The 20804-nt window shown below is 42.2% G+C and overlaps 1 long non-coding RNA gene across 2 annotated transcripts; it reads left to right on the top strand.

Annotated features, from left to right (window-relative positions):
• Window positions 1–357: 357 nt before the first annotated feature.
• Window positions 358–19728, top strand: LOC109320910. 2 transcript variants are annotated; one of them, XR_002103870.1, is made up of 5 exons: window positions 358–446; window positions 6255–6346; window positions 8535–8588; window positions 9254–9292; window positions 10407–19728. It is a non-coding gene; the product is annotated as an uncharacterized LOC109320910 (long non-coding RNA). The 2 variants fall into 2 exon arrangements; XR_002103869.1 differs by lacking the exon at window positions 9254–9292.
• Window positions 19729–20804: the final 1076 nt, after the last annotated feature.

Genomic DNA, 20804 nt, shown 5'->3' with positions numbered 1-20804 from the left:
AGGGGGAGGCGTGCCCCCACCGCAGCAGGACGTCCCCTACAGCGCCCGCACCACCACCCTCCCGCAGCATCCTGGCCGCCCAGCGCGCACGGCCCCTTTAAAAGTTGTCAGTTGCGTGGGCTGCCGAGCCGTGGGCCTGGCGCTGTCACGCGCGCGAGCCAATCCCACCGCAGAGCGGCCGTCCCCGAGCGGCCAATCAGAGCGCAGAGGCCGGCAGGCGGGCGCCCAGTACTCGTGGCGGACGGGGCCGGCGACCAATGGCTGTCGATGATGGAGCCGTGATGCCTAGGAGCGGCACCCAATAGGCTGGCGCTCCTGGTGGGCGGGCCCGGAGGCGCCGGGCGCTGCGGGCCCCCAGCTGGGCGGCCGAGGTGAGGAGGGGAAGATGGCGGCGTGAGAGGAAGCGGAGGGGGGAGCCGGGCCGGCCGCGGCCTCGGCCGGGGCAGGTGAGTCGCGCAGGTGGAGTCTGCCGTTTCCCCGCGGACGCGGCCCGGCCGTGCAGCTGGAGGTCAGTCCCGGCCCCGGCCGGCGCCGGCGGTTGGACCCCCGCCCCCATGTTGGCTCGCTGGGCTGGGGATGCCGCGCCGCGCCGGGCTGAGGGAGCGGGAGCCCTGCGGCCGCGACAGGGCAGGGCACTCAGCGAGGGACTTGGCTTCCGGCTCAGGCTGCCCCAGGGTGACGGCACCCGGCGGGAGGGGAGGGGCTGGAAAGCCGGGGGAAATGGCAGGCCAGGGTGCCCCCCTCCACGCGCCTTCCCTGGAGCTAGGCTCTGGCTACCAGGTTTTCCAGCGGGGCGCCCCGCCTGCTTTGGTGGGGCACCACCGAGCTAAGTGAAAGCCCTGGAGGCTCACTTAGTTACGCCTGTGCCTCGGAGCAGAGAAGGCAGGAAGCAGCACATGGATGGACACGCCAAAGTAGAGGGATCACAAGTGTCTGGGACAGCAGCGGCTGGCGCAGGTTTCACAGCATCTGATAAAGTGAGTTTTTAGCTCACGGAAACTTGTGATGTGTGAGTGTGTCTGTGCCAGACATGCGCATGCAGCAACACACGTTATCTCTCTCTCTCTTTCTCTCTAGTTAGTCGAAAAGGTTTGCATCTACCCTTCCTGCCACTTGACTTCAGATGGACATGACTAGCTGTGTCTCTCTGCTCGACCAAAAACATTATCTTTGTGTTGCTTAGCTTTATAGCATCATAGAAAAAAGAAGGGTTGGAAGGGACCTCAGGAGCCTAACCCCCTGCTCAGAGCAGGACCATCCCCAACTAGATCATCCTAGTTTCATGGTCCTCTTCTTACATATTCATTTTGCTACATAACTGGCTGTAGTTGTATAGTTTTGACTTTGCGCACGGTCAGAAGTAGCGAAAAGATTTGGTAACTATAGAGCTAGATAAGCTTTCTGATGCGAGGCATTCTTCAGGTATGGCTGGAACAATCGAAGCGTGAAATCTGTGCCTCTTACATCATTTCTGGGCCATCATGGCTACAACATCATTGTTATGTTGCAACCATAATTACATGGGGGATTTTAATGATTACATTGTATGAATGTTAGTAGACAAAACAACCAAAAGTGAAATGGGTAACTATGTCCTTCTACAATTCATTAGTTAAAATCTGTCTTAAGGCTATGATATTAAGTTGTCTGCACATTCAGGAATTCTTCACCCAGTCAATACTTTTGGTTCATATTATGAAGGTGTTCAGAAAGGAAATCAAATATGAAAGACTTGCATTTTTTTCCTTTTATCAAGGCTTTATGTTCTGCTTCTGACATTTCAAATTAAAGTTCTACTTTTCGTGAGAATTAACTGAGCACAAATTCCCTTTGTGTACACGTACAACAAGTTGATTCAACCTGTGTTATCAGTATGTAAATTTAAACTGATTAATATTTATACTTACCCGCCTCAGTTGCACAAGAACTGAGGAAAGTGAAAATCTTACAATCTTGTCTTCACTGTTGTCAACCTTCTGGGATAAACACAGAGTATAAGTTCAGGTAATAAAGGTAATGTTGGTGTTTGGATGGCTCTGCAACTCCATATTTATTACTTTCTGACTTGCTTAGTATACAAAGCAAAATTTATTTTCCTACTTACAGATACTGAAAATTTGCCACAGATGTGAAAATGAAGATTAAAGTAACTTTATATAAACAGCAGTCTTAAAAAATATCTTCAGTCGATGTTAGTTGAAAACTTGTGAATGATGTATAAGGCAGGATAGACTCTGCCTCATTCCATCAGAGAACAAGAGCAAAATCTTTTGATCAAAGAACCCAGAAAAAAATTACAATAAGTGACATAAAAGCAAATCACTTGAGAGAGAAGCTGCCAATTTCCCCATGTTTGCTTTTTATCATATCTGCCTCAAAGCAGTATTTGTGGTAGAAGAGGAGAATCTGAATGGAAAATTAATACCAAAAACTACAGCTTAGTGCATTATAGTGAATGCAGCTCTGATGTGTATTCCCTTAAATGAAAGATGAAGTTAAAGAATAGTTAAAATTGGTCCGTAAATGTAGTGGTTAAAAAGAAAATCCCCTAATTAATTCCTTAGCAGCCTCTTGCTTAAAATATACAATACATGCATTTATGTATGTGTGTGTGTGTGTGTGTTTTTTAAGCAAGAGGCTGCTAAGGTATTAATTAGGGGATGTTCTTATATATATCTACATCTATATATTTGTCCTTTACCTACACCCTCCATATGCTACCTTCAGGTGCTGATGTCTTGACAAGCCTCTTCAAACCTATCTTAGTTCTAACTCCTAGATGACTCTGCTAATCCTGTTGTGCCTCACTGATAGCCTAACCCCTTGAACTCTCTTCTACTATTGATTTTTCTCCTTACTGGAACATGAATGTGTAAAGTACAGTTGGTCAGGTAGGCAGAAATTGGTTCTGAGCACTGCTGCAGACTACTCTGGATAAAACTCAGCTTATTCTGACCTAGAGAACTGCCAACCCAGAAAAAATAACACCATTTATTGTTCAGCTATATTTTGTTCAGTGCAACTCCCCATGCGGGCACTCTGATTCCAGTACAAGACTGCTTTTTCCTGTTTTTTTGGGTGTGGGGTATGGGATAAGGTAAATGAAATAAGACCTCTTAAACTGGTTTAAGAGTTCTTGTTTAATTTCATTGCAATGGCAGATTTCCCCATGTAGACAAGCCCTAAGCCTTCATTTATTTTAATTATGAAATGTTAGAAGTGGTCTATATCCAACATAGTACCTGTGTGAGTATGAAGTTTAGAATTCATGGGACAACATTTAAAATTGCTTCAAATACAAAAGTTAGTGAATATGTTACTGAAGACTTGTTTAGGAAATTCATTTGTTTAATTCATTATTTTCCAAGTCCTCTAGATGGTACTCAGTCATTTAAATATAAAACAGGACTTTTAATCCTTTCTGCTGTGAGCTCATCTTGTAACTAGCAACTCTCCAGTTAAGAGTTACTAATTACACTCCGTAACTGAGAAAAGTAACTTTAAACAAGCACATCTTATCATTCCAAACCAGTGGTTGCTCAATCTTTTTGAGCCCACAGGCCAGATGAGTGGCATGACTGCCAGTGGGCCAGATCCAAACTCTAGGGCCCAACACCACCCTCTGTCTGTCCTGTGTGTCAGGATTGAGTCCTGGGGGCTCAGCACCACCCCCTCTCACACCCTACAGGCTAGGATTGGGTAAATGAAATAAGACCTCTTAAACTGGTTTAAGAGTTCTTGTTTAATTTCATTGCAATGGCAGATTTGTGTGGGGGTCTGGCACTACTACATCCCTGCCCCCCACACCAGGATTGAGGCCTGGGTCCTACCTCCACCCCTGCCCAGTCTTGCATGCTGGGTTTGGGCTCCAGATCCAGCACATAGGGCCCAAGGTTCCCCATGGTTCCAGAAATTTGGCAGCAGAGGAGTAGTGCCACTGCTCCCCTGCCACCAGATTTTCAGACCTATGGAGAGCTCCCACCCTTCCTGCCCCGTCCTGGGCCAGGTGACATGATGCCATGGGCTGGAGGTTCAGCACTCCTGTTCCAAATAAATCTTTAATGGCTTTGTGTACTGACCAAAAATTGCTATTTATTTTATTCTTATTTTGCTTCATGCTCAACTCAAGCGCTGGCTAATTTTAGTGTTTGATGAAGCTGTAATTTTTATTGAAGCTGTATTAAGAAAAAGGAAATGGGAGTACTTGCAGGCAGATTTTAGTGTTTCTGAAATCACTTGTTATTTTCAGTGCTCCTTTGGAAATTCTTGATGTTAGATACTTGTTGGAGTTCAGTATTGTATTTTTTATAATTGTTCTGTTACCAGTAATGATACAATTGTATCACAGTGATAGATAAGTGCATTGGTTATTATGGATTTTTAAGCCAGGAACATCTAAGCCACCACTCCTGCAGCCAAAAATTTATGCCCTGTCATAAGTAGCAAAATTCTTCAGAAGCATTAACTAATTTTGAATAGATCTTGAGACTCCTATTTTTTCAAAAGTCTGAGCACCTGCCATTTCTGTTGAAGTCAATGTGGGGAATGGTTCTCTATCCCTTCTGAAAATCAGTTTGAAAATGTATCAGTTTGGACACCTAGAAATAGCAAACATCTGAAAGCTTGGCCATAACACATTTAGAAGTACATACTAGGTTAAGCATTCCACTGGACAGGGTGGTTAAGAAGTGGCTGCAGGTGAAATATTTAAGATGTGATTTATTTTAATCCATCTTTCAGTCCTTTATAGATTTAAAATGAGCAAAAGAAGACGTAGCTTTTGGAAGATCAGTGGTGTTGGAAGCATTGCTTCTCTCTTTGGGTCACTGGAGTTAAGGCTTTTGAGAATTTAGGATGAGTGCTTTCACAAACAAACTGTTCTGTAAAGGGTTTGATATGATCACATGCTCTTAAAAATCACCTGGTGCGTGGTAAGTTGTTATGGTTTGGGTAGGGATTGTAAAGGTCAAAATTAGACAGTGTGAAAATATAAGGGTTAGCCTGACAAACAGAGCTGGAAATCACCTATAGATTGCAGTAGATTGCATTGTGCTGAAGATGTTGAATGTTCTGTGCCTGCAAAAGTGTTCCGCAGTGCAGGAAAAAGAACAAGAAGGATCAGAATGCTTTGGTGTGCATGTTGGGAGTATTTAATTGTGTGAGCATGGTATAATGAAGCAGTCCAGCTTGCAGGTGATTCATCATTGTACTACTGGAGTTGTCAGCATCAGGTTCTTGAGAACTCATTTCTCCTTGGTTTGACTATTTGCGCAGGCACTGAAAACTCTAGTCAAGGAAAGCTTCAGTAATTTCATTCACCTCTATTCTTAAAGGAACAGACATATGTCTGGTGACACTAGGCCAAAACAAAACAGGAAAGTTCATTTATAGAACAAATCAAATGAAAAACAGTATAGATAGTAGTGTATATCTGGTTCTCCAGGTGGGCTCCTGTGTATAAGTTACTGGGTGTATTTAAATGGATGTGGCAATATGAATCCTCAGGGAAGGGGAATCCAGAATTTCTCCAATTTAGATTTGACTAAGAATTCTATGGAAAGAGAGACAAGTCTCTGAACAAAGAGCTTTCTGCAGTGTCTTTGGCATGAGCTGCTTTTCTCCTTTACTGCTAGAGAAAAGTGGATCTGCTCCCACTAAATCTATGCAACACTAAACAAAATGGCATTAACTTTAGTTACTGTTTTCCTTAAGGTCTTTATCAGCATAGAAAGCTCATACTTAGCATGCTTCCAGCAAGGGTTTTTTCTTATGGTGGAGAGGAAATGTCTTCTAATATTATTCTGTGACCTTCATCACCATTATCAGAGTACCTCAGAAGTTCTAGGATTTATCCTACTCATGCCTTTAAAAGGTAGGGAAGTAATAAAATCCATATTTTTGGTGGGAACTGAGGCACAGAGAGACTAAGCAAGGTGCCTAGCATTGCAGGGGAGATCTGATGTAGGAAAGAATTAAGTCTAGGACTGAGACACCTAGATCTAAACACCCTGATAACCAGGCTATTGTTCCTCTTTATCAGCTATAAAGGACAAACATGGAGGAAAAACAGATTAATCCATAGAGAGTAACATCACGTGATTCTCACTGGAATATATAAATACATTGACTAACTCCCAGAAAATTAAACTATTGCTCAGGCTTTTTTTGCACATAAATGAATCTTTCAAGATGTGAAGATTGCAGAATTTCTGTTCTTTATGCACTCTTAATTTTCTCCATCTTATGCCCATCAGATTCATGTGCATTCCATGTATGTGCCAATTAACAAGCTGAAGAGAACAGCTGTTGGAGAAAAATGATAGCATGCAAGGTTGTGAAGGTATGGGTAAGTATCCCTTGTTTTCTGACCATTTAACTCAGTCACAGAAAGAATTAGATTTCATTCAACTATCCTGAGAGCACCAAACTATTACCACCATGATAGAGAGAACTAGGAACTGAAGTTTGTCCCTAGAACAGCCTGACATAACCATTTGTTCTAATCAAAATAGATGCTTCATAATTGCTTAAAGCAGCAATTATCTATTGCTGTCATCTTACCCGTATATTACAGCATGTGTGCAGTTTCCAGAATAGTAATTATAGAAATAACATTATTGAGCAATAGTCTCTAGAAAGATTGGCAATGCTATCATTCTTAAAAATTTTGTATTAACTTTTTAGCAATGTATAGCCCTTGACGTGGATTAGGAATTTCATAGGATTATAGGAAAGCATAATTGGAAGGGACCTAACAAGGTCATCTAGTGTAGCCCCCTGCTCAAGGCAGGATTGTCCCCAACTAAACCATCCTAGCCAAGTGTCCATTTAACTTGTTTTAAAAACATTGCAAGGATGTTATCTGCAACTCCACCCAACTTGGTGTCATCTGTAGATTTGTGGAGTGTGTACTTGATCCCCTTGTCCAAATCGTTAATGAAGATAAAGCAATACGAACTGAGGGCAGACCCCTAGGGAACCCTACTTGATACTTTCTCCCAAGTAGATGTTGAACCACTTATGACTACTTGTTGAGTACAATGATTCAACCAGTTATGTGTCCACCTTACAGAACTTTCATCTAGTCTGATGGGAGACTGTCAAAAGCCTTTCTAAAGTTGAGGAATATCCTGTGATGAGGTTCTCCCCCACCCTGCCTGAGAGAGTCTTTCCAGACATTGGCTTGCCTTCCACCTGCCTTGCCTTTGATGGAACTGATGCATTGTTTCCAAGGCAGGAGGCTGCCTATTGAATGCCCTATGCCTCCTGCCTTGGAAGCATAATACATAGCTAAGACCTTCCCTTTACTACGTCCCATGCCTCACAGATAGTGTCCAAATCACTACAGGCAGTCCTCAGGTGTACAACACAATTGGTTCCTGAAAACTGCATCTTAAGTAGAAACATTGCAACTCAGAACCAGTTTTCTTATAGGAACAATGTTATAAATGGGGAATTGGTTGCTTTCTGATGGTTGACACAGCTGTGTCCAGCTGGTAAGTTTGTTGTGGTGCAGTGGCAATGATCAGTGCCTCTGCAGTAAGAGAGGGATTGGGGCTGGGATGAGCTACCACACCAGCAGCTCCTGGACTGGCAGCATGCAGTGGCACAAGCCGCCCCACCCCTCCCTGGGCAGTGCTTACCCCAGCCCGGGTCCCAGCCCCAATCCCTCCCTCACTGCAGGGGCATTGATTTGCCCTCACCCCATGCCCCTTCCCTCCCCACTGCAATAGACTTATCAGCTGGACAAAGCTGTATCAAAGATGAAACTGGCATGAGAACCTTGAATCGGGGTGTCAGTTTACAAGTATCATAAATGCCATATTGTAACTTGAAAAGTTGTAAGTTAAGGACTGCCTGTACCCCACTCCCCAACTCCAGCCACTCATACTGCACCCCTTGCCCCTCACACACTCAGGGCCACTTGTCCTACTCTGGACCCCCTTGGTCCCACCAGCCTCTTTGCTGGGTGCTTTTTTGTCAGGTTATGCTCCCCTAGCTGTTTTCCTTTGCAGCATATGTACAAGGCAGGGAGGGGTGAGGCTTTATGGCACCTCAGCCTTACCTTTCACTAGGGAGGCACAGGTGTGCCATTTCCCAGAGAATGCCACAGGCAGCCCTACCACACCATCCTACTCAGCAGGAACCTCTTCCATCCCCATAGTTCCTACTCTTGATATTTTGGGAGCAGCTCCAGCTGGTAGTGTTCTCTCTCTGGCATCTTCTAGCAACTGTAAGCTCAGCTCTGAGGGCCCACATTTATATTGAGGCTGCTTAGCCAAATCCTCCAATCCAGGAGCCCTCCCGCAGTCATATGACTGCCTCACTAGGCTGCACCACACCTGATACCTGTTCCACAGTCTGCTTAAGCCTCTTAAAGTGGCAGGTACTAGAGGTGCTGGGCCACATATTCACTGCTCTCATTCTATCCACATGCTGGTCACCTGTATCATAGAAGGAAATAAGGTTGGTTAGGCTTGATGTGCTCTTGGTGAATCTGTGCTGGCTGTCCTGATCACTTTGTTCTCCTCTAGGTACCCCCCCGCCCCCAACAGATTCCTTAAGGACCTACTCCACAATCTTTCCAGGTGTTAATTTAATTTTTTCCTCATGCAAGGGCAGAAGATATTCATATAGTTAAGATATAAAACTGGGAGGTAAAAAGCACTGGATTCAGTTCTTAGTTCTACTGCAGCCTTCTGGTGTGACCTTAAATAAATCATCTAAGCTCTCTGTGCCTTGGTTTCTCCATTTTTAGAATGAAGATATGCTTTTCTTGCATATGTATTTGGCTTTACAGAGCTAAGATGCAAACAAGTCCCATGAACCAGGACCTAAATAACCACAGTCTACAAAGTTACTCCCACAAGAGAAGAAAGGGGCTTATAGTGGCTGTAAGAGCACAGAAGCTAAATAGTTTTCCTATGTTTTTCTTCTTTTGTCCAAGCATAAGAATTTCCACAGTTACTACAGGGTGACTAAGCTTGTGCTCTGCAACAGTAGTACTCTCCTGGCACCACTTATCCCAGTAAGTTTGAAATGTTTGTATTTTAAATGGCTAATACCAGTGCTGCTTTCAGTACTCAGGCATTCAGAAACATAGAGATGTTGGCACCAAAAGAGAACAAATCTCACTCCTTTGCAGAAGGCATATCTTTAACCCTCTTTATACTGCAGTGTGGCATGCAGACCTGAAAGGGGAAACTCCCTCAGTAACATGCAACTAATTTTTCGTTCTTCCTTCCTTACTCAGGCCCTTCTTCTTTTGTCTCCCTCCTTGACAGAGTCTTAGGTTAGTATTTTGCATTTTCTTGACACAGTCAGCATTCTTGATATGGGGACCCAAACTTTAGCAGGTATTTCAGTTACCTGTCCAATAAAAAGGATCTGGAGGAAGAAGGGAGACATTCTGCATGCAATGTGTGTGCTTTTTTACTAGTACCTTTGTCACGGTATATTTCAGTTCTGAAATAAAGAAACCACATAACTGACTAGAAGAGGGGCTGATGACCTCTTTCAGATTATGGGCTGGAACATTCTGGTCACAGTCCATTGCATACAGGGTGGCTTTAACAGTGCATCCATGGTATGGGTTGTTGGGAGGATCAGGCTTTTTCTGTACCCCTGCTGGAGCCTTAAAGCTAAGATTTGCATCCCTAGCACTGCTCCTTCTCCTGGCCCCTCCTTCCCCAGCTGTAGTGTGAGAGCAGCTCCAAGCTGAAGGGGAGCTGTGCTGGGGCTGGTGATCTGGAAGCAGCTTCCATGCTGCTGCCACTTCTCCCTACCCCACCTCCACTTCCCCTGACTCCAGCCAGATCAGCCCTGGTGCATCTCTGTTCTGGGTGGAAGTTGTATTTGCACCACAGTCTTGGGGAAGGGTAGAGGGCAGGTAGCAGCAGGGACACAGCTTCCTAGCCTCAGTGCTGCTTCTCTACAGCTGGAAGCTTCACCTGTGCCACAACCTCGGAGGAAGGGGGGTTGAGAGAAGTGGCTGAAGCATGAGGACAGCAATTGGCTTCTTGCCCCGATGCAGCTTCTCACTGTTTAGGCCCAGGCACAGCTCCATGGACTGGATCCAGTGTTTCAGTGAGCTGGATTCAGCCTGCAGGCCATATGTTGCTGACTACTGGACTACGGTATTTTCAGTAATATAACATTTGTTGCTGGATGCACTTCTGGATGAACAAATGAGTTCAATTCAACATTTCTGTAATATTTCCTTACCCAGCCTCAGGACTCTTACAACTAGACCTTCCAAAGCTTTAGGGCAAGAACGTTTCAGTTTGTCACCTGCTAGTTTTGCAGGTTGGAATTGAGTTTTAAGAATACACAGTTCTAATCAATTTAATTTTTATATCATACTGTTTCCTAAATATTTCCTCCTGTTTTTCCTTTTGTGTTTCCAGACCTATTCCTGACATCCTGGAGGGAGGCTGTCCTGTTGCTATTTCCTGTTAACTGCTCATAAGTTTTGAAGTGTGGATGCTCTTCTTCTCGCAAAGAAAATTCTTTTCCTTATCTTTGTGGAGCTGAATGAGGGAAGACTTCTTCGTTTCCTGTTTCAACTCTTTATCTCAACATTGAATTCATGGATCCTGTACCAGCTGGCTTCTCCACTGATGGCACCCACCCAGCATCTTGCCGCACCTCAGATGCAGGGCAATTGAACTTAGCATTTGTTTCCATGAGAGTTGTCTTCTGTGCCAGCTTTTCACTTTGTTTTGCATTATGTTTCACAGCTGAGAAATGATTTTTGTAAGTAAATGCACACAGAAGCCAGTCTTCTTGACTGGTATCTCTTTTTGTCTTAGGAAGGTAACTTTTCTCACTGTGCCCTACTGGGGATCCTAAAAATGGATAAAGTGTCTGCACATGTTGCTTTGCCAGCCTGGTTCAACATGTATGAAAAGTTGCAGCAGGAAAAAAAAGATACACTTTTCATCCTGAAGCATGGAAAAAAAAATCCTGGAAATTCCATAATGGGAATTTCTTAACCGAGAACAAAGGCCTAACTTTGTAGATAGGTATCTTAATGTCACCTCATGTAAAGCAGCTAATGCACAGGAACAAATACAAAGTCACCTTGTCCATAGTTTATTTCTGTGAGCAGAAATATAGCTGCATGTGTGAATCCATGTAAGTGCTGGATATGAAGAGCTTTCACTGGGATAAGAAAGTGAAAAGCTACTTCTAATTTCTAGCAAGCCCCTTCCCAAGGAAGGTGACGTTTCAGTGACCTGTAGTACTAAAGAAGATCCTGTAGAGATGGGATCTGCATCATTTCCCCAGTTTTCTCCAGAAGCTTTAGTGGCAAAAGGAACAAAAACAAGAGTTGGACAGAACTGATCTCTTTATTAAAGGAACTGACCTCTGGTGGGATGAGAGGCCAGAAGTGTAAAGCCCCAACTCATTAGCTTCTTGGTGCCATTTCAGTTCTTCATACTGCTGATGGAGTTGGGTATTAACTCTTCTGTGGCTATTGGAGAACTGGGACTGCCACATTCATGGTTGGAGGAGGAAAGCAGTCTGATGGGAAGAACTTGCAGCCACTTGGAGGAACAAGTCAGAAAGAGCAAAAATGCTGAGGAATGGCTTTTTAGGCTCCTCCTATCTTTCCCAAACCAGAAGAAGATCATAGTTCTCACATGTTTACAAAAAGTTCTTTGTTTCCATCACTTGTGATTATACAGGATGTTTTCCTTCCTCTTGAGACAGGAGTATATATCATTTAGTTGCTTCCTCTAGTTTCTCTCTGTAGTCAGTGAGGTTTCTTGGTGGAAAGGCCAGAATTTGGTTCTCTTGTTTTCTTCCATTTGTATCTGGAGCTCTTTTTAGTGCACCTTATTCCAAGCTTATATTAATGTGAATTTAGCAAATGTGACTTTAAAAAAATTATATTTTAAAAATCTGGAACAAAATAGATTTAGGTTTTGTTTATGTTTGATTTTTTTTTTCTTTTTGTTCTTTGTTTAGAAAACTGCTGGATAGAGCCAGAAAGCCTGAAAATGGCTGGAAAAAAACAACAACTGAAATCCTTATGTTTTGATGATAGGTAGCAAAAGCAGTATTTTTATAGCTGGTAGAAGGAGAGGGAGGAAAGGAGAATATCATAAGATGTTGTTTCTGATATTTAAATGAGTAATGGAATTTAAAGGGAAAAAATTTCCAGAGCAGAACAAGCCCTTGTATGTGTACTGCTCCTAATCTTCTCTCTTGGGAATTGAGTTGTGTAGGAAACTTTCATTGGTTTAATTACAGGTTTAATAATTTTTTTTTGTTTCCCTAGAGAGAAGATCAGGTTTACAGGGTGAGGAATGACTAGCAGAATACTCCATACTGAAGATAATACCAAAAGTAATGTAGCAGACCATGAGCACCAATGTACCATAATGAGCTGTGTTTATCTTCACTTGGAGAAATTGTCATATTAGTCATGGCTAGTGAATTAGCCAGCTTGAGCTGGCTTCCTTTAAGGATGCTGTAGTGGAATGGAATATGGATGTTCCAGGGTTAAAGACAACTGAAAAAAACCCACTTCTTTGGACTGCCTTCTGTGGAAGACAGCTGGATTTTGCATTGACTTCAGTAGAGGCAGGATCAGCCTCTTAGTGAGGGGGAAGTACCTGCTATCAATATCACAGTGTTTCATGCGATTAGAAGGTATATGATATGGCAAATGTATGTTTAAGTGTGTGGATTTTCTTCTCTTCCCTAACCACATTCATTATCCATCTGATAATATCTAGAAGCTGTTCTTAGCACTGCATAACAACATATCGCTTTGGGGATGGCAGTGTATCTTTGTATCCCGTTTATTGTTAAAAATGGAATGTGGGTGTGAAGAAGGTGGACATATTTAAAGCTCATTGGTGCCACACTTGTAGGAGTAACCTTGGCTAAGCATTGTATAGTTCCACCTTATACTGAAAAATTGAAATGTTGACTTTGCCTGCCCACCCAAGCATTTGATTAAGGTAAATTTTTAATTGAGCTAAAGTTTTGTGGCTGTCACAGAAGTAACACTCTGGTAGCGTACACCCAAGAGACCCCACTGTAGTACTCTTCCTGCCAGTTTCTTCATAAAACTGTTGTGATAGGAAATGCCGCCTCAGCCTTTTGGCTTTACATCATGCTCTGCTTTTTTTCTCCATGTTGGTTGGAAATTGTCTTGTATGAAAGATTTAAAAATAAGGGGCATGTGCAATAGATCACGTCTATATATATATATATCTATATATACACACACGCGTGCACACACACACACACACACACACACACACACACACACACACATATATTTTAATACTTGTGGACAAAATGATGTTACAAGTTGTTTGAAAACAACAAAATCACCAATGTCTTCCATTTTGAGATGTGTATAGTTCCATAAGCATTAGTGCTTTGTAGCAAACTGTAGTGCCATGTTAGGATCAGTGCATGAGCCTAGTAGTATTTTTACAATTTCAGAGAGGCAAATTATTAATGACAATAATAAACAATAATGTAATTAACAATAGAAAGGATACAGTAAAAATGTCATGAACATAATCTAAAGATGCAGTATCCTTCCTTGCCAGTGATAGTGACAATTCTATCTTTGGAAGCAGATTTTTTTTTTTATCTGGTGGATTTGATGGAAAATATGGTTGACTTCTTGTTGCAAGTCTCTCCAAGCTATACAGTAGACCAGTGGTTCTTGACAGGGGTGCCTTGGCACCCTGAGGTGCTGTGAGCCACTGGGTAACTCCTCTCCCACTCTGCCCACTCCCCTCGGGAGGAGCTAAGGATGAGCTCCAGTGTAAGGAGGTAAGATCATGAATGTCCCACTATTCTACAGGGAGCCAAAAGCTCATTTCCTCCACACATCCCCTCCCCATTTAAATGTTGCAATAAATAAATAAATTATTGACTTGGGGTACCACTCTATTCCAAGAAGTTATGGAGGGATGCCAGGTTGAGAATCACTTCACTGCTGGCGTCCAAACTAGTCAGCTGTCAGGATATTTGAGGTGAACCACATGGCAAATCCATGATGCTTGCTGTATTGAATGGCATACTATCTTGTAATCTTAGAGGGAACTCTTTTAATACTGATCAGCCATGAACTTCCTCTTCATGTACCATACCCATTGCATCTCCCATGCCAAAAATGTGTACTTCCTAAAGAGACGTCATATTTATTAGCAGCTCTGTTACTCCTTGGGTATCGTAATCTGCACTAATTATTCATCTGGGTAGTGCATTTTGCAGAACGAATAAAAAGTGACAAAGCTAATGTTTAGTTAATTATTAAAATAGTTAAATTGTTTTGTGATGCTGTCTACCCATTTTGTCTGAGGATGCTTGTATGTATTGCTGAAAAGCCTAGATTGTGGATTTTTATAACTTTTCTAGCTATGAACTCTTGATCACACAGTAGTTTGTTTATTTCTCGCTCTGTACAGTCAGAGAATGAGATGTTAAGTTAGGTGAAGTCTAAATAGTTTACCAAACACGTAGCTTAAACCAGTAAAGCAAGAGACAGTGATTTGTACGTGACTTTTATCTGATTTCCTGATATAGCCTTTTAGTTGGTGTCAGCATTGCTTTTCAACCACCACTGTTTTGAAAAAGAACAAAACTTGGTATCAGCTTAGAGAGGGAGGATACTGCATCTTTTTTCTTGAGTCCTGCAAGTAAATGGCCACCTTGAGGCGAGAGGATGGGCATCTTGTGTTTCTGAGTTGATCTAATGTGTGTCTAAATTAATTAAATGGGAAGCATGCATGGAGATGCAAAGCAGGTGATCCTTGCAGAGGTAATTTCTGTAACAAAAACTAAATTCTGCGTATTCCATGTCTCCGGAGAAAATTGGCAAACAGGCCATTTACAGCACAGCTCTGGGGATATGCACTCAGAGCTGGATTCAGTTCTGAACAAAAGTAGCTATACCATTGAATCTAGTAGTTTAGTGCTTGGGAGAATCAATTGATGAAAAATACCTCTGAAACTGGAATGCAAATAGCACAGTATGTGGGAGGTGGGGGGGAAATCCCTAATGCAAACAAAGCCATAAAATGATTTAATAAGAAAATAGAACTTTAGTAGCAATAATTGTTTTGCATGTAATAGTTACTAACTTGCATTAGCAAGATTGTACAGTAGAGTAAGTAAGTGGGTAATAACCAAATAAGTTTGTGGCGTTCTGTGCTGCAGGGGGTTCCAAGAAAATAAATGTTTCTTAACTAGATGGGAGAATTCCTCGTACCTCCTATCATTGGAAAGTGTTTGGCCCTTGCCCACTTTGGTGAGGAACCTGATATAAAAACCTGGATAACTGTGTCCTGTCTGAACTGGTGCATACTGGGGAAGAGCAGGCAGTTGTGTGTAAACAAATGGCTGATGTTTCCCCAGTTTGCTTATTTTGTTGGGTAGCATGTTTTGTGCCTCTGGAGAGGAAACCAAACCCATTCAGTTGCTGATATGAAAAGAACTGGGTTCCATAGTCAGAAAGCATGACTTGGAAGCTTTTTTAGAAAAGGGTTCTGATATTTTTGGGGGGAGGCGGGTTGGGGAGACAGAGGGATAGCAGGTAGTGATATCACAGGTCCCAAAATGAGAAATTATTGGGAAACAGTTACACTCCAAACCCTTAGACTGCAGGGACAAAACTACAGGAATTGTGTCTACAAATTCCTTGTCTTTCTTTTCCGTTGACCTTTAGCTCTAGACCTGCTAAACACTTCCATTTTAGGCTGTGGCCATTTTCTGTTCATACTTTAAGTTTTGCAAAGCCAGTTGTTTTAGGCAGTCTGATAAAGCAAAGGGGAATTGATCTGTAGTAATTGTGCTTGGCATGGTTTTTACCATCTGCTAAAGAAGCATTCAAAAGAGCCCATGGAGTTTTAAAATACAGCCCACAGCTGACCCAATTTACTTTATCAGTGCATAGCTTGCAGAAGTGATACAGCTCTGCAGGTAATGCTCTATCCTGAACTGAATTATTAAACCAAAGTGTATAGTTATCCAAGTGGCTTGATTTCTTTAATCAGGATTGAATATTTTATACCACAATCTTTAGTCTAGGGGTGTCTGCAATTTGCTTCGTTTTTAGTAAGTTAAATGGAGGCTTTTGACTTCTCACTAGTTGATAACATGACCTCTGTTGGGACTAAGTGTGTGTCTCTCCAGTCTCATTTAATGTAACCAAGATGCATCCAAGATGAATGTAAGAATATATAAGTAGGTGCTAGCAAGTAGTACATATCTAGTATTAGTCTTACATATGAAAATATCAGTGATTTTGAAAGATGGTAACAATTCCAGCCATCATTAAAATTTAAAAATTAGAAGCAGACCAAAAGGAGATACCAATTTGATCATGTCCTCTACATAGTATAGTGATATACCAATCTTTATAAATTTAAGGAAAGGATTGGGAAGGAGATTGTCATAATAATGAAGACACTAATTTCACTTCTCAGAAATGTACTTCACTTGACTGGGTATTATTATTATGCTGTTTCAGTGAAAAGGGCAGGCAGGGAGTGAGTGAACAAACATCTGCTTATTGCTGCCAGTTCAGCCTTTCTGATGTGCTGTGTTCCAGGGACTAGTAGAGTAGGGGTCCAAAGATTTCTCACAGCATCCATTTCTGAAATCCTGCTGGCCTAAGGCTGCAGAGCTGTGATGTGATTTCCACCCTCCCCCCCCAATGCCTCAAGCCCTTGCTATCATTGCTTACAAAACTAAGCAGAAATTTCAGACAATACCCAGTTTATTTCAAGATATCAAACAAGTAACATCCATGCTAACACCAACCTTTTTAGTGGGATCAAGTTATTTTGTAAGTGTGTAGACTGCTTTCTGGTCCAGTAGGGCTGATGAGGAAGTTCTAGCTAGTACTGTGGTGTGAACTGCAAGTATTGTTGGAGATGCTTATCAGTTAAGAACCTTCTCAGCACTAAGGAATCTTTGCAATGCAGTTTTCTTGAGCAGAGAGCAGTGGTACAAGGTTCAGGAGACAGATGCTTTAAATAGGATTTACCTTGATTGCAACACTGGTAGAGTATTTTGTGAGATCTTATGGAGGTATTTCTGAGTTGTTAAGGGAAAGCTGGACTTATTCTGACAGAATCTGGCACCATTCTTAAAACCTTTACTTTCAGTAACTCTTCTGTCAATCAGAGATGGAGACTGGCTGAGTTTTTCTTCAAAGTCTACTGATAGAGCTCTTTACTCAAACAGAAGGCTATATGATGGGCAGGTCAAGGTTAACTCTTTGTTCTGATGGTTCAGGATATCATTCCACAGTACTCCCGAGACTAAAGCACAAAGAGCCAGCAGTGGAACTTGGTTTTCTTGTTCTATGCTGCTATCCGTAGACTTTCTCAACATACGCATAGTTTCCTTCATTTGTCTTTGCATTTCCTCCTGATTCATGTCTTTAGAAAAGATGTATGTTAAGCAAAGGAAACATGTCACTTCTCTTACATACCAAGTCACAGTACAGTTGGATTTTCTGAGGCTCACCCATTATCTTTGATAATCATGTTTTAACTTTCTCTTACTTGTTAAATTCTGGTCTCTCTCCAAACTAAGTGTGTGTTTGCAGGTCAACTAAAAGAAGGCTGGTCTGTGAAGCCAGATGCATAATGAGCTGCATGGACAAGCTGAAGAGTGGCAGCACAGGCCCACAAACCAAGTCTTAGAGCTAGTATTCTACTTATGCATGATTCAAAATGTTTAGTGTTATGTAGTTATTACCAGTAAATTGAGATATGCATTTATACATAATGAAGCAATAGGAACTAATATACCAATAGCTTGAACTTACTGCTTTGATTCTCAAACTTTGTTTTTAGAGAATGCACTGCCTCTGTAGAGAAAGAGGCAGAATGTACAAATAGGGACAGAAGCATGGCACCAAAACTGCATATCAGGAACAAGGATCAGCAGAACTCACCTTTTTAACCTCTTGCCTGGTTCATACTAGTGCCCTGAGCATGTAAAAAAGCAGGGCCTGAACCGAGCGTGTTTAGTGGCGAGGTGAGGATTCTCAGCTGCTGCAGTTGTAGCAAACAGAAGGGTGCAGAGTTTCTCACAGGGTGTTGGGAGGGCAAAAGTCGAATTAAGTTGGTCAACTTAAAGAACTGACCTCAAAGTTAAGTGACTGTAGAATTTGCCAGACAATAGGTGCAAGAGGTCTCGGCCTGATATGGTAAATTCTTTGGAGGTGATTAAAATCAATAAGCACAGTGCACATATTTCAGGTGTTGAATAGCTTTTTAATAGACAGTATTTTCAGGTAACTCTTTAGCCACATAGGCAGCTGTACTGAAGCATACTGGTATCAACCAGCAATAATGGCATCCTGCAGGAATGAACCTGAAAATATTGGCAAATTTGTGTATTTTAAGTTTTGACCAAAATTTTTTTACGGTTCTAAAATGAGGTTGGCTCAAGGTGGGGTGATGAGTGTCCTAATCTTCAGCAACAGATTATAGTCTGGTCAGTCTTAACTTCATTTGTTTAAAAAAAAATGTAGTGATCTCTAGCTCCCTAACAAAGGAAATTGGGTGCCATCTGTTTGTTCACTATGTTCTCTGCAAAGAATATTTCTCCCAAATCACTTTGTGGGTGGTGTGGAGATTTTCTGTTGAGAATGAAAAAAAGTCATGATAGCTGTAGCAGAATCCAGAACTAATAATGTTCCTAAGCTTTTTAGTTCATTTTGCAGTATTTCTCACTTTTAGTTTATAACTCCATCTAACCTTGTGGGAGGATTTAACCTGTGCAAGAATCCCTCCATGGAACTGAGGTTTCCTCGTCTTTCCTCACAGAAACAGCAGGGTAGGAGAAAGGGATTCCAGGTCAGATTTACGTTTGCCTGCACCCTTAGCTGGCATAATGCAAGTCTCCACAACTCCCCTTTAATGCAGGGTTGGTGAGGGAACCTTCTTTTTCTCATTGTCACTTTGTTTATAGACGCACAGTAGTTGCCAAATGAAGGTAGGAATATTAAGGGATGACTTAGATATTTTTACAGTATCTGAAGATGGATGAAGTATATCCTTTGAGCCAACTTCTGTAGGCAAATAGTGATTTACTAAAACATGTTAAGCCAGCGGTTGACCGTGCCACTAAAACCTTTAGGACTTTTCAGTTTTAAATTCTGTTTTAGTATATTGTTTTAATGGAAAGGTAAGAAGTTGAGTATGTACTTAAACTTGCTTATTTCCTTTCTAAACAGAAGGGAGGAATAGGCTACTCAAGGACTTCAATGCAAATAACTTTTGTGAGGAGCAGAAATTTCGAAGGTTGGCCTTCAGCTGTAATATCAATGGGATAACAGAATCCTTGAAAGAAAATTTTAATTTATCCTAAGGCTTAGAAACCAGGTTAGAGAGGATTTCCTATACTGGACTTTTGATGGTATACTCACATTTCTACTGTACTCAACTGCCAAGTGCAGGAAATATCAGTGGGGGAATTTAGTGGTAACACTGAAAACCATTTACTCCCATTGCACGGTGTATTTTACATGGTAAGAGTGAAATAATTTCTCCCTCTGTACTGAAGTTTTCCAAAAGGCAGCTTGTTTTTTATATCTATGCATCTTTGGGATTTCAAGAAGAATCTATTCTTTTTGACATTGTATAGAGGAACTGTTTCAAATGAACTTGGAAACTCTGCACCTGTAAACAAATTTTTTTAGCAATAAAGCAGCACGGGCTGAGAATGCACTAAAACCTAATTGTGTCATTTGTTAATGTGGCTAACTTCTCTTTGTATGAGCAAGGCACCATCTGTTGGAGTGCCTGGTGCTTACCACTGTAAGATCTTGTTCAGTTGCTTGTAACTTTGCTGGACTTCAACCACTTAGGCTGAATTTGCATGCTGGATGTCTGCTCCAGGCCAAGCTATTTTGGAAAAATTCAGTCAAAACAAGTATTTTCCGAGAACTATGCTAGGAAAGACTTACTTGAAAAGCTTTGCTGTCTTCTTTTAGGGTTGGAGCTTTTGTCATCCCTGTGAACATGTGACCAAAGTTATAAGCATTTGGAAATAAGTTTCTACCTCTGGGCTGTTGCAGGCTGTCTGGTACAGATCCAGACATCTCATCTTAGAAAAGGAAACCTGCTCTCTGTGCTCACTCCCAATACCTTTTACATTCCTCAGCTCTGGGCTAAGACAGGATAGAGGAGGTTGTCCATTTAGAATACAAAGGAAATAAGAGCTAGACCAATGTGGTATAGGGGGACAGACTGGGAATTAAGATAGAGAGGAATATTGGGAGCTGAAGGGCCACTGGAACTGAGAACAGTGGTAAATAGAAGAGGGATCTGAAGAGTGATGAGAACTGGAACCAACTAAAGAGAATGGGATTGGGGAAGAGCTAGGATTAAGACAGGGCAGAGGTGCTCATTCCTCAGTCCCCAAGGCAGATGTGGCCCCCAGCACTATGTCATCTGGCCCACTGGGCTCATCACAAGGATGTAAATTTGGCAGCTGTAGCTCTCCTGCTGCCAAACTTCTAGATCTGTGGGGAGCCTCAGGCCCAGAGTGCTAGATCACATGCCTGATCCTGGCATATGGAGGTGGTGTAGGCTACCGCAGCCTCCAGCAGGTGTGGCTTGGTGAGCTGGCACTGGACCCCCAGGCCTGATCTTGGTGCACAGGGCTTGATTTGGTTCACAAACCAGCCCTGTGGGACAAAAAGCTTGAACAGCACTGGAATAGGATGTGGGGGAAGGCATATTTGGAGAAATGGCCAGATATCTGTTAATTGGAGCATACCAACTCTGAGTCTCTGGTGCAATGGA

The sequence above is a fragment of the Crocodylus porosus genome, unplaced genomic scaffold, assembly GCF_001723895.1.
Source record: "Crocodylus porosus isolate Cpor-Errol unplaced genomic scaffold, CroPor_comp1, whole genome shotgun sequence".
Classification (NCBI taxonomy): Eukaryota; Metazoa; Chordata; order Crocodylia; family Crocodylidae; genus Crocodylus; species Crocodylus porosus.
The sequence above is the reverse complement of the archived record's forward strand: the minus strand, read 5'-3'. Positions and strand labels throughout refer to the sequence as shown.